General features: G+C 42.1%; 1 protein-coding gene across 2 annotated transcripts in view; it reads right to left on the reverse strand.

Moving 5' to 3' along the window:
* LOC110489717 (polypeptide N-acetylgalactosaminyltransferase 11) overlaps positions 1-13,940 on the reverse strand; it is a 56,444-nt gene extending 42,504 nt beyond the window's left edge. The window contains exon 1 of one of the 2 annotated variants that reach the window (XM_021562503.3): positions 13,426-13,940. The gene's annotated coding sequence lies outside the window, so the exon portion shown is untranslated. Of the gene's footprint in view, positions 1-2,898; positions 3,041-13,425 lie in introns of those variants that run through there. The other variant, XM_021562504.3, reaches the window with a different exon arrangement.
* Between the last annotated feature and the right edge of the window lie 1,235 nt (positions 13,941-15,175).

Consider the following 15,175-nt stretch of genomic DNA (forward strand, 5'->3'; position numbering starts at 1 on the left):
TATATACCCTTTGTTGGCAATGACAGAGGTCAAACGTTTTCTGTAAGTCTTCACAAGGTTTTCACACACTGTTGCTGGTATTTTGGCCCATTACTCCATGCAGATCTCCTCTGGAGCAGTGATGTTTTGGGGCTGTTGCTGGGCAACACGGACTTTCAACTCCCTCCAAAGATTTTCTATGGGGTTGAGATCTGGAGACTGGCTAGGCCACTCCAGGACCTTGAAATGCTTCTTACGAAGCCACACCTTCGTTGCCCGGGCGGTGTGTTTGGGATCATTGTCATGCTGAAAGACCCAGCAACGTTTCATCTTCAATGCCCTTGCTGATGGAAGGAGGTTTTCACTCAAAATCTCACGATACATGGCCCCATTCATTCTTTCCTTTACACGGATCAGTCGTCCTGGTCCCTTTGCAGAAAAACAGCCCCAAAGCATGATGTTTCCACCCCCATGATTCACAGTAGGTATGGTGTTCTTTGGATGCAACTCAGCATTCTTTCTCCTCCAAACAAGACGAGTTGAGTTTTTACCAAAAAGGTCTATTTTGGTTTCATCTGACCATATGACAATATGACATTCTCCCAATCTTCTTCTGGATCATCCAAATACTCTCTAGCAAACTTCAGACGGGCCTAGACATGTGCTGGCTTAAGCAGGGGGACACGTCTGGCACTGCAGAATTTGAGTCCCTGGCGGCGTAGTGTGTTACTGATGGTAGGCTTTGTTACTTTGGTCCCAGCTCTCTGCAGGTCATTCACTAGGTCCCCACGTGTGGTTCTGGGATTTTTGCTCACCGTTCTTGTGATCATTTTGACCCCACGGGGTGAGAGCTTGCGTGGAGCCCTAGATCAAGGGAGATTATCAGTGGTCTTGTATGTCTTCCATTTCCTAATAATTGCTCCCACAGTTGATTTCTTCAAACCAAGCTGCTTACCTATTGCAGATCGTCTTCCCAGCCTGGTGCAGGTCTACAATTTTGTTTCTGGTGTCCCTTGACAGCTCTTTGGTCTTGGCTATAGTGGAGTTTGGAGTGTGACTGTTTGAGGTTGTGGACAGGTGTCTTTTATACTGATAACAAGTTCAAACAGGTGCCATTAATACAGCACAGAGGAGCCTCTTAAAGAAGAAGTTACAGGTCTGTGAGAGCCAGAAATCGTGCTTGTTTGTAGGTGACCAAATACTTATTTTCCACCATAATTTGCAAATAAATTCATTAAAAATCCTACAATGTGATTTTCTGGATTGTTTTTCTCATTTTGTCTGTCATAGTTGAAGTGTACCTATGATGAAAATTACAGGCCTCTCATCTTTTTAAGTGGGAGAACTTGCACAATTGGTGGCTGACTAAATATTTTTTTGCCCCACTGTGTGTGTGTGTGTGTGTATGTATATATATATATATATATATATATATATATCCAAAACTGTAGGTGCGCGAGACAACTTTACCAGCATCATAGCATATGTATCGATGAATCGTTGTGACATGAAATTCGAGTGATTGATTACACTATGTGTAATAATTACATAATAATTTAACGCGTTCATTAATTAATGTGCAGTCATATTCAGGTCCTGATTGGTCAAATAATGTTATTTGACACACAAAAGACCCAAACGGTTGAGAATGAAACAAATGAACAACAAAACAGCACAGCAAGTAAGTGAAAGAAATAGGTTTTGATTATGTTTTACTGGTGATGGGGACATACTTAAATGCCAACAAAATAACTTTTTGGTGAGTGTGTGTAACCTTTATTTAACTAGGCAAGTCAGTTCAGAACAAATTCTTATTTACGACGGCCTACCCCGGGTGACGCTGGGACAATTATGCATAGCCCTGTGGGACTCCCAGTCACGGTCAGATGTGATACAGCCTGGATTCGAACCAGGGACTGTAGTGACACCTCTTGCACTGAGATGCAGTGCCTTAGAATGCTGCGTCCATGTGTGTGTGTGTATGTGTGTGTGTGTGTGTTAACTATTTAACTGTACTGGAATGCTTAAACATCGGTTATGGGTATCGTTTTTTTTTGGCAAGGAAAATATCGGATATCGGCCAAAAATGTCTTATCAGGGCGTCACTAGAAATTAGGCTTAATGAAGTACACTAGTATTGTCTGCTAGACTAGTTTATATTTCTGCGGTCAGTAGTATAACAAAAAAGTTATAGCTGATGTCAAAATGTTGATAGCCGTTTATTTCCCAGAAAGAGAGAACATTATAAGGACAAAGGTCTTTTGAATTTCACCAACAAGTTAACCATTAACCACCTACACAAATGCATGAGAGAATAAACCCCAAAAAGTTCATATGAATAGTTAGGCCAAGATTCATGTACTAGGCTAACACAAAACTATTGTACTCGGCAAAACAAGTCTGTTAAACACAGAAATGATTAGCGTAAATGTAAAACCAAATAGGCCTAGTTCAACAGGAAAACCCTGAGCTACTCTTGGTCTCAAGTGAGCTGACCTGAGGTTGCTGGGGTGATCAGCTATTGATTTAACAAACCAGAGACGATTCAGGAAAGAATACTAGATCATTCTTTGCTAAACTAAGCAGTTGTATTTCAAAAGTATAAAAACAATGAACACGCTTCAGAATAAACCAGTTCCCTCCCGTAAGGCGATCTGGGCTATGATTTAGGCTCGCTAGACAACTATTTGACGGCGTGGGACTATAAGGTTCTATCTGCAAAAAGACGATTGAGATTACTGGCTTTAAAGTTCCGAACCCTCATTGGTTTGAATGGTGTCAGAAATACTTATCTAGTATCATTATGAATTTAACAACATGAATTGGGTTATTCAGAGTACAAGGCTATGTCAATAAATACATTGACAAAAATGCAGATAGAACCTTAATAGTCCCAAAATACACACTCATACTACTCACTGATAGCCCACGTTATTTCATGATAGCCTGGATCCAATGACAACAAAAATATGAGAGTAACTGGAGACCAGTCGTCCTGCTACATCATGATGCCAAGAGGGGAGGGACACCACCCACTATGGAGATGAGGTACCATCTGACCTCAGATCCTGCTTCTACCGACCTATTTATGCCCATGGGTCTTTTTAAGATGTGACTGTTGCCTTGGCAGGGCTAGGAACTCAATCATTCTGTTTGTCCTTCTAGGGGCCTACTAGGTTACTTTTTATGAGTTTATAATCTAAAGTGCCACCTAGGTAAACAATGTGTGGCATTTACTTAATTTAGCTTAATCCAGTTTAAAAGAAAATATGTAATCCTGAAATGACAAATGTAGGTTTACACTAGTACATTTCGATCTTCAGCCATGTAACATCTGCAACTTGCTGAAAAAATTGTGTTTATTTCTAAGAGCCCACTCAGTTTCACACCGAGCACAAAAATTGCATCGCCACGACACCACAAATTAATCAGAGGGACCAAGCCGGGCAGGGAGGGGACTATGAAAGGGAACGTTTGAGAATTTGAGATCTCTGAGACACGGTTAGGAGAGAAGCAGCCTGGCTCCGGTTCCTAACCCCCTGCCCTGCCATTGAGCCCAGCAACACAAGAAATTCAGTAAGTCATCAACAATTGAAACACCAGTGGGGGAAGGCCTTACACAGGGAAGCCTGTCAACCTGCCTCATTATCTAATAGTGACTCTTGAAGGGCCATCTAGGCTATGTGCCTGGTAACATTTAATGTCTAAATCCAGTTGTCCTATAATCCTATATGGATTAACAGATTCTGCATCAACACAATACATTTTGACTGTTCATTGACGTTATTATAACATCTCTTCTCTGATTGTCTGTCAGCGTGCACTCCAGGAATTGGTCTTCGTACTGTACCTTGCATGCCATGCATAGAGTATCAGCTCCCATATTCTCATGTGTTTGACTCAATGTCAAACCACCCCATGCTTTTATAAACAAGGCAATAGACAATATTTTTGCCCTTGAGCTCTGACGGCTGGTCAAATAACAGGACTATCAACTGTGGCTAGCGTTGTCCCATTAGGTTGACTACAGTATGTCTGTGGATCAGGGCTCCAGACTGTACACGGCATTGATCCACGGCTGAAGAAGGGGCCAGCGCAAAACAGATGCTAACTGTAGCCTAAACGTTAATGAGCGTTAGGCCTAGGCTACGTGCGCTAATGCTACTTCAGGACAATAATTGAGGCCTGAATGCTCAATGCTTGTCACAAATTAGGCAAGTTGCTCTCGACACTTTATAAATGGAAAAGGCTTAGATAAAATGTCCTTTCTACTTCTTTCAGACACTAACTTTAAAAATCACTGCCTGAATTTATTAGCAAAATCAATATCCATTTCAGAAGAGTGTGTGCGTTTCACACGGAGGAGTTGAGTGCTTTTTGAGGCCAGAGTTTCTCAACTTGAGAAGAAGGGGACTGTAAAATTAAAGTTGGCACCGAGCTAAATGGGATTCATCAGATGTAGTCACAGTGGTCCAGAGGGACAAGGATGTTTTAAATTGTACCACAGAAAAGAGAACAGAGCCTTGCTAATTCAGTTTCCTTCTGGTTTCAATTTAGAAAATGGAACGAGCAAGTTCAAATATACTTGCAGTCTGTCTCTCTCTCTAGCATAGTCCCGTCACACCACACACTTTTACATGAATAACAACTTTTTTCAAATATGCTGAACTGGCCCCATTACAAAGATTAAAGGCTAGAACAGGGGGAAAAAACACCAGTGTGGTCTATAATTAGCCACCTGGAGCCTGAAACAATAACTGAGGGGCTCATGCCGTTAGTATAATCTGAAACTGACATATTGCAGCAGTGATTTGGACTGTATGGCTGCCTGTCACACCCAAGTCAATACTTTGTAGAAGCACCTTTGGCAGCGATTACAGCTTTGAGTCATCTGTATCAGCTTTGCACATCTGGATTTGGGGATTTTCTCCCTTGCAGATTTGTGTTGTGTGTGTGTGTGAGAGAGAGAGACATAAGCCTTGTTCACACTGCATGCCTTAATGCTCAAATCAGTTTTGTTTTTCAAATTGGATGTGTGTGTTCAGACAGCATTCATTTGCTGACATGGCTGTGTGCACAGTGTTCTAGGCTGATTGGTGTTCGTGCTTCCCATCACTCAGAGGTTATGTAGCAAGTTTAGGTGACAATGCCTGCTATGGACGTTTCCCCAGTCATAAGATGATCCAACTTTTTGGCTAGCCACAGCAGTCATCTAGCTAGCTAGGTAGCCAATTAGCTTTCTAGCACATTCACTCGTTTGTAAACAATTCACAGAGCAGCTAACAAGCAACAAGATTGAGGGCAAATAAAAACCCCTTCAAGGAAAATACATCAGATTTAACCATTCACACACGTTCCATGGTCAGTAATCAGATTTGTATTTCAGCGGTTACATTCGGGCACATTTGGCTCCATGTGAACTACAATTCCGACACTGTGTTTTAACGTTTAGAAAAGTAAATCAGAATATGCCGAATAAGAAGATACACTTACTGTAGCAGTTTCGCACAGATTCACAAGATGTACGTGCCTTCAGCTGACGAACTACACTTCCTCCACAGCTATGCTTACACATAAGTGTTGGGAGCACGTTAGATAGATAGGCTGTCACCTGTGCTAATTATGTCTTCAGTCCGTCTTCCGTAAACAAGCGATGTAACATGGAGATATGGCCATGTGGTAACACTAACCCTATCCAAAGGCGTGTAGTAATTTAAGCTTTTGCTTACTTCTCACTGATATGAAAGATACAGTCTTTATGTTTCCAAGAATGTACTGCAAGCGAAGCGTGTTAATGTTTTGAGCAAGCGTCGAGGCTTAACAAAACTCTCCCAGTCAGAAGATACCATTTCTACCTGCATGTCACCTATGCAACTGGAGGCGAAAAAACTGTAGATCACCTTTTCGCCACAGACACATACAAAGCTCTCGCCCTCCATTTGACAAATCTGACCACAACTCGATCCTCCTGATTCCTGCTTACAAGCAAAAACTCAAAACAGGAAGTACCAGTGACATGCTCAATACAGAAGTGGTCCGATTCTACAGCTACATGATTGTTTCGATAGCACAGATTGGAATAAGTTCCAGGATTCATCAGATGGCATTAGTCACCGGCTTCATTATTAAGTGAATCGATGTTGTCGTCCCCACAGTGACCGTACGTACAGATCCCAACCAGAAGCAATGGATTATAGGCAACAGTCGCACTGAGCTAAAGCCTAGAGCTGCCGCTTTCAAGGATCAGGACACATAAGAAATAAAGCTACGCCCTGCGACGAACCATCAAACAGACAAAGTGTCAATACAGGACTAAGATTGAATCTTACTACACTAGCTCTGACTGTTCGGATGTGGCAGGGCTTGCAAACTATCACGGATCACAAAGGGGAACCCAGCCGTGAGCTGCCCAGTGACACCAGCCTACCAGACGATGCTACCAAGCAACACCAAACCATGCTGAGAGAAACAGCCGTTCCGGACGACTGTGTGATCCCCCTCGCTGTAGCCGATGGGAGTAAGACATTTTATTTTCAAATTCTCCCTGGCCCAGTCCTTAATACCTACATGTTTCAAGCAGTCTACCACAGTCCCTCTGCCCAAGAACAGCAAGATAACCTGTCTAAATTACTTTCACCCCATAGCAATCACATCTGTAGCCATGAAATGCTTTGGCTGGTCAGTGCTCACACAACACCATCATCCCAAACACCCTGGACCCACTCCAATTCGCATACTGTCCCAACAGATGACGCAATCTCTATTGCACTCCACACAGCCCTTTCCTACCTGGACAAAAGGAACACCTATGTGAGAATACTGTTCATTGACTACATCTCAACATTCAACTCCACTAGAAAGGTCTATTGAGTGCTGATGTCATTTCCTGTCACAACTTGTGGACTTGTTTACCTGCTGCTGTGCATTTTGTTGCTAGACTTACTTTGCTACCTGCCAACGTAAAAAAAAAAAAAGCCAAAGCCAAGTAGTAGCATAAACACTAGGCATTCTAATTGCAGTCGCTGTACTCATAATATACAGTAGAAGCATCTGTGCCACAAATAAGTACAGATTGTAGTATAAATCCCCTCGCACAGTCCCCGCAGCCAAAATATTTTCTCATGGCTTCTTGAAGGAAATGCTCAACCGGTGTCGCTCATTCAGCCGACAAACTTTCAACCAGTTCTCTTAAACAATAAGTCGGAGTCAGAGGCCGAGCCTTCTCTGGTCTCTGCTCCACCTGTTACGGGGTCTGAGACGCCGAAGCCTCCCACCATTAGCTCTGACAAATTGAAAACCCTAGTCATTGACGACTCCATTACCCGCAGTATTAGACTTAAAGAATCATCCAGCGATCCAACACTGTTTACCAAGGGGCAGGGCTACCGACGTTAATGATAATCTGAAGATGATGCTGGCTAAGGCTAAAACTGGCGAGTGTAGAGCATAGGGATATTGTTATCCACGTCGGCACCAACGATGTTAGGGTGAAACAGTCAGAGGTTAACAAGCGCAACATAGCTTTAGCGTGTTTATCACCTAGAAAGATGTGTCGGCATCAAGTAATTGTCTCTGGACCCCTCCCAGTTAGGGGGAGTAATGAGCTCTACAGCAGTCTCACAACTCGCTGGTTGAAAACTTCCTGCCCCTCCCAAAATATATAATTTGTAGATAATTGGCCCTCTTTCTGGGACTCACCCACAAACAGGACCAAGCCTGGCCTGCTGAGGAGTAAAGGACTCCATCCTAGCTGGAGGATTGCTCTCATCTTATCTATGAACATAAACAGGGCTCTAACTCCACAATGAGATCACCAGCCTGCCAGCTTAGTGGTGTATGCCACTAGCACAGTCAGAGTATTCAGCTCAGCTATCCCCATTGAGACCATGTCTGTGCCTCGATCTAGGTTGGGCAAAACTAAACATGGCGGTGTACGCCTAAGCAATCACTGGAATAAAGACCTCCTCCATTCCTGTCATTATTGAAATAGATTGTGATATCTCACATCTCAAAATAGGGCTACTTAATGTAGGATCCCTCACTTCCAAGGCAGTTATAGTCAATGAACTAATCACTGATCATAATCTTGATGTGATTGGCCTAACTGAAACATGGCTTAAGCCTGATGAATTTACTGTGTTAAATGAGGCCTCTCCTCCTGGTTACACTAGTGACCATATCCCCTGCACTTCCTGCAAAGGTCGGAGGTGTTGCTAACATTTACAAAACCAAATTTCAATTTACCTTAAAAAAAACACACAAAAAGTGCATTTGTCTTTTGAGCTTCTAGTCATGAAATCTATGCAGCCTTCTCAATCACTTTTTATAGCTACTGTTTACAGGCCTCCTGGGCCGTATACAGCGTTCCTCACTGAGTTCCCTGAATTCCTATCGGACCTTGTAGTCATGGCAGATAATATTCAAATTTTTGGTGACTTTAATATTCAAATGGAAAAGTCCACAGACCCACTCCAAAAGGCTTTTGGAGCCATCATCGACTCAGTGGGTTTTGTCCAACATGTCTCTGGACCTACTCACTGTCAGTCATACTCTGGACCTAGTTTTGTCCCGTGGAATAAATATTGTGGATCTTAATGTTTTTTCCTCATAATCCTGGACTACCGGACCACCATTTTATTACGTTTGCAATCGCAACAAATAATCTGCTCAGACCCCAAACAAGGATCATCAAAAGCTGTGCTATAAATTCTCAAACAACCCAAAGATTCCTAGATGCCCTTCCATACTCCTTCCACCCAAGGACGTCAGAGTATAACAATCCGTTAACCACCTAACTGAGGAACTTAATTTAACCTTGCATAATACCCTAGATGCAGTCGCACCCCTAAAAACAAAAATAATTTGCCAACAGAAACTAGCTCCGTGGTATACAGAAAATACCCAAGCCCTGAAGCAAGCTTCCAGAAAATTGGAATGGAAACGGCACTTCACCAAACTGGAAGTCTTCCGATAAGCTTGGAAAGACAGTAACATGCAGTATCGAAGAGCCCTCACTGCTGCTCGATCATCCTATTTTTTTTCAACTTAATTGAGGAGAATAAGAACAATTCTAAATGTATTTTTGCTACTGTCGCAAAAGCTAACTAAAAAGCAGCATTCCCCAAGAGAGGATGGCTTTCACTTCCGCAGTGATAAATTCATGAACTTCTTTGACGAAAAGCAAATTACGGACTCTTCTTTAAATCTGCATATTTCTCCAAAGCTCAATTGTCCTGAGTCTGCTCTACACTGCCAGAACCTAGGATCAAGGGAGACTCAAGTTTTTTTATAATATATCTCGACACATTGATGAAAATAGTCATGGCCTCTAAATCTTAAATCTGCATACAGGACCCTATTCCAACTACTAAAAGAGCTGCTTCCTGTGCTTCGCCCTCCTGTTGAACATAATAAACGGCTCCCATTTATGTGGCAGTAATAAAACCTCCCTTGAAAAAGCCAAACCTTGACCCAGAAATTATTTTTTAAAATACAAATTATATATCGAATCTCCCATTCCTTTCAATTGTTTAAAAAAAAGCTGTTGCACAGCAACTAACTGCCTTCCTGAAGACTAACAATGTATACGAAATGCTTCAGTCTGGTTTTAGACCCCATCATAGCACAGACTGCACTCGTGGAGGTTGCAAATTACCTTTTATTGGCGTCAGACCAAGGCTCTGCATCGGTCCTCATGCTCCTAGACCTTAGTGCTGCTTTTGATACCATCGATCACCACATTCTTTTGGAGAGATTGGAAACCCAAATTGGTCTACACATACAAGTTCTGGCCTGGTTTAGATCTTATCTGTCAGAAAGATATCAGATTGTCTCTGTGGATGGTTTGTCCTCTGACAAATCAACTGTAAATGTTGGTGTTCCTCAAGGTTCCATTTTAGGACCTCTATTGTTTTCACTATATATTTTACCTCTTGGTGATGTCATTCGGAAACATAATGTTAACTTTCACTGCTATGTGGACGATACACAGCTGTACATTTCGATGAAACATAGTGAAGCCCCACAATTGCCCTCCCTGGAAGCCTGTGTTTCAGACATAAGGAAGTGGATGGCTGCAAATGTTTTAATTTTAAACTCGAACAAAAGAGATGCTAGTTCTAGATCCCAAGAAACAAAGATCTTCTGTTGGATCTGACAATTAATCTTGATCGATGTACAGTCGTGTCAAATAAAACAAAACAAAAAATAAAGGACCTCTGCGTTACTCTGGACCCTGATCTCTCTTTTGATGAACATATCAAGACTGTTTCAAGGACAGCTTTTTTCCATCTACGTAACATTGCAAAAATCTGAAACTTTCTGTCCAAAAATTATGCAGCAAAATGTATCCATGCTTTTGTCACTTCTAGATTAGACTACTGCAATGCTCTATTTTCCGGCTTGACTAGAACCAATTTTTTTTATCATATTACTCCAGTGCTAGCCTCTCTACACTGGCTTCCTGTTAAGGCTAGGGCTGATTAAGGTTTTACTGCTAACCTACAAAGCATTACTTGGGCTTGCTCCTATACATCTTTCCGATTTGGTCCTGCCGTACATACCGACATGTACGCTTCGGTCACAAGACACAGGCCTGCTTATTGTCCCTAGAATTTTTAAGCAAACAGCTGGAGGCAGGGCTTTCTCCTATAGAGCTCCATTTTTATGGAATGGTCTGCCTATCCATGTGAGAGGCACAGACTCGGTATCGACCTTTAAGTCTTTATTGAAGACTCATCTCTTCAGTAGGGCCTATGATTGAGTGTAGTCTGGCCCAGGCGTGCGAAGGTGAACGGAAAGGCACTGGAGCGACGAACCGCCCTTGCTGTCTCTGCCTGGCTGGTTCTTCTCTCGCCACGGGGATTCTCTGCCTCTAACTCTATTACGGGGGCTGAGTCACTGGCTTACTGGTGCTCTTCCATGCCGTTCCTAGGAGGGGTGCGTCACTTGAGTGGGTTGAGTCTCTGACGTGATCTTCCTGTCCGGTTTGGTTTTAGGCTGGGTTTCTGTATAGCACTTTGTGACGTCGGCTGATGTAAAAAAAAATAATAATTAAAAGGGCTTTATAAATACATTTCATTGATAGCGCCCTCCAAGCTCATCACTCAGATAAGGACTCTTGGATTAAACAACTCCCGCTGCAACTGAATCCTGGATTTCCTGATGGGCCGCCCCCAGGTGGTGAGGGTAGGCAACAACACATCCGCCACGCTGACCCTGAACACGGGGGCCCTCTGAGGTGTGTGCTTAATCTCCTCCTGTACTCCCTATTCACCCACGACTGCGTGGCCATGCACAACGCAAACACCATCATTAAGTTTGCAGATGACACAATGGTGGTAGGCCTGATCACCGATGAGACAGCCTATAGGGAGGTCAGAGACCTGGTAGTGTGGTGCCAGGACAACAACCTCTCCCTCAATGTCAGTAAGACAAAGGAACTGATCGTGGACTTCATAAAATGGAGGGCCAAGCACGCCCCCATTCACATCAACAGGGCTGTAGTGGAGCGGGTTGAGAACTTAAAGTTCCTCGGTGCTCACATCACTAAGGACCTATCATGGTCCTAACACACCAACACAGTCGTGAAGAGGGCACAACAACGCTTCATCCCCCTCACAAGGCTGAAAAGATTTGGCATGGGCCCTTCAGATCCTCAAAATTTCACAGCTGCACCATTGAGAACATCTTGACAGGTTGCATCACCGCTTGGTATGGCACTTACGCACTGGCACTGGACTTTACCCACACTGCACTACACACACGCTGCTGCTACCCTGTTTATTATCTATCCTGATTACCTAGACACTGTTACCCCTACTTACATGAAAATATTTCCTCAATCACCTCGTACCCCAGCACATTGACTCAGTATCAGTACTGTATCTAGCATCATTATTGTTAATATTTCCTTTTTATGCTAATTTTCATACTTTTTAACTCTGCGTTGTTAGGAAATGGTTCATAAGTAAGCATTTCACAGTCAAGTGTACATCTGATGTAGTCGGCGGATGTGACAAATAGCATTTGTTTTGACTATAGTCAATAGCCGCTAAAGCAGTTAGTTTAAAGGCCTAGTGTCATAGCTATTGAATATCATGTTACTGCAGCATAAATATTGAATAATGTATTGCGCTACTATGATGACATTGATGTTGTGTAAAACTAAATGTTCAAAACCTATTGTGATCATGTTTGAAAGCATTTACCCTGAACTTCTGGTTGTGTAGCCTACCCTCTACTTAACTGCAGTAATGGTCAGTCCAAGCTGGGCAGTGCTGTGTATGTATTTAGCTGGGCCCAGCTTGTTCTGAGGTTGTAGAGACTTTTGTATAAATGTTCTTTCTTTCTTCTAATTAATGAAGCTTTCTTATAGCATTCTCATATCCCGGGACCCTTCATTTTACATGTACTCATCCTTATGTTTGTAACTCTTTTGGTTAATAAATCCACCACCTATTTTGCATGGACCTCCGGCATTCCGCTTCCATCCTTCTCCATGCACCATCGTCTTTAAAAGGATCATCCTGTTCCAACTAACTTTAGACACAAACACATCCCTAATCAGTGGTGTTTCTACTGGCGTCCCGTCCCCACAATTCGGTTAGATCACACCCAACCAGAGAAAGATTCAGACTAGTGCCCATGCAATCTGTTTTTTTTTTTTTTTTGCATAGTTTTGTATTATAATATATGGTTGTTTTTACTAAGCTTGATATCCTTCGTTTGAGGTCTAAAATATGAGCGTTTTAGTCATGAAGAGCTGGTTTGTCAACCATCGGCATTGTGTTTTCACAGGCAGGTTCAAAGCTGTGGCATTATAGCCTTAGAGGACGTTAGAAAATATTCGCTGTAGCTAACGTTCTAGCTAGAATGAATACGCTAGTATACCGACGTAGCTACACGCGCACAAACTTTACTAACTTGTTATTATACGGTAGCTAAACATAATGCATGGGTGCATTCACGAATCTATCTACAAGTAGTTAACGTTAACTAAAGTTGGCTATTGTGTAAGGTCAACTAACAAGCTGGCTAGTTTGGTAACGTTATAGTTAGTTGCCAGGGATCAAGAGTACACTGACGTTACAGTAGCAGGCAAACTACAATCGCTATTGGCTGATAATATGCATAGCAATTTGGTTATATCTATATTTAGCTATAGCAAAGCTGAGTGGCAAAGTTCTAGTTTCTAGCTACTTAGCTAACATGCGATACAAGACACGCTAGCAAGTTAGTTACTTTGCTTTAACTAACACACGAGTTGACATTTAATATTGGTCATTCATTGCAGTGATCATACCAAGCAATAAGCAAATAACGTCAGCTAGTTTTGCTGCCCGCTAGCTATTTAGCGCGAGCCCTCAAATCGCCTATGAGCGAGACCCGAGGCAACTCGAAGGAAGATTGTGCATTTATGAAATGAAAAGTGTAATGTCAACTTACGATGAACTTGCTTCATGGACATCCCAATGTGTCTTTGCTGGTGTAGTAAATTCAGTTGGCTAGGTAAACAGACGGCAGCAAGACCCAAGTGATACCTCCCCACCTTTAGTACGCAACGCAACAAGCACCCTCGTGACACAAAACTACATACACCCCAATGATCCAATCCAAATCCTTTCCTAGCTGCTTAGCCATTATTTTTTACTTCGGCTTACAACCAAATGCACCAAGTAAAATGGCTATAGCTAACGTTAGCTAGATACCCTTTCTGATGGACTACATTGGAGTGCAGTCTCTCTTACATTGAGTGGGTCTGTGCAGTGAGGCGGAGATACTAGGAGTTGCTAAAACTGGATTACCCAATCAGATATGAGCAATTCACACAGTTTAGACCAATCGAAACTCGAACAAACATGCAGTCAACTAGTGTGAACCATAGAGATTGATAGAGGATTCGTCTTTGTATCTGTGCCTTTGTAGACATTTGTTCAGTACAGGGCACACTGACGTCACGCAAAGCTTAGCGCGACTCTTGGCGGCAGTGAAAAAGTCATCGCCACCTGCGCCTATTCACAACACACATTTACGTTTTTATTACTTCTAAACAAAATAACATTTTTAGGATCTCATACACTTACAATAATGTTTTGTTTCTTGCTTGAACAGTCGCTAAGATTATATTTGGTTGTGATCTTTGCAAAATAACTATTTTGGATGCAGCAGTTGTTAGCTAGAATGATAACGCTCATTGATATAGGTTGTAGTTAAAGCTATCCAAAGAGCCATTTTACTGTGTCACATCCTGATCTGTTTCACGTGTCCTTGTGATTGTCACTGCATTTCAGTATAAGGCATTACTGCAGTTCCTGATTCAAATCCAGGCTGCATCACATCTGGCTGTGATTGGGTGTCCCACAAATTGGCGCACAATTGCCACAGCCTTGTCCGTGGTTGACTTGGGTAGGCCATCATTGTAAATAAGAATTTGTTCTTAACTGACTTGCCTAGTTAAAGGTTTAAAATGTTTTGGTTTTAAAACATGTTCCAAGGTCAAATAAACGCTCTCAATGCGAATCACTGTATATTGAATACATATTGGCTTATAGAGCAAAAAACTATTCTAGATGTCGCAGTAAAAGTATTGTAGGGAATACTCATTAGAGCCTGTACAATCCATATATGGTGTCATTTCAAGGGACACTGAATAATATGCAGTGTTGCTGGCATTTTACTCCACCCATTCCATTGGCCACAATGTAAATCCACTGCATATGGATTATATATGGGCTTATTAGAGAAAAATATACTATTTTGTGCCGATGTAAAAGTGGGGTGGTGGAGTACTCAGTAGGGTCTGTATAATCAATATATGGTGTCATTTAATGGGGCTCTGAATAATACAAAGATTTTCTGGACTTTTCCTGTGGTCAAACAGCTTGGTGTGTGTTGTGCCTGGTACAATTATAGAACTGTACAGGAAAAACAATTATTTGTGCTGATGTTTCATTCTTAACTGTTTTCTTTCAGTGATTGCAGTGACTTTATTTAATCAGAATCCAATAAGTTATTTGTGCGGCAGTGTTATGTAATGATAATCCAAGTTGCTCCCTCTCTGGATCGCAACATTATTTTATATATATATATCCTTTTCTGAGTGACTGAAAATGTATGATGTCGAAAATGTACATAGGTTTTGAACCCGAGCTTCATTTACATTCTCTGTTTGTACCGTTTTGCTTCATTTCACCCT

This window comes from Oncorhynchus mykiss, chromosome 15 (assembly GCF_057628025.1).
Source record: "Oncorhynchus mykiss isolate SJ-2025 chromosome 15, ASM5762802v1, whole genome shotgun sequence".
Taxonomy (NCBI): Eukaryota; Metazoa; Chordata; class Actinopteri; order Salmoniformes; family Salmonidae; genus Oncorhynchus; species Oncorhynchus mykiss.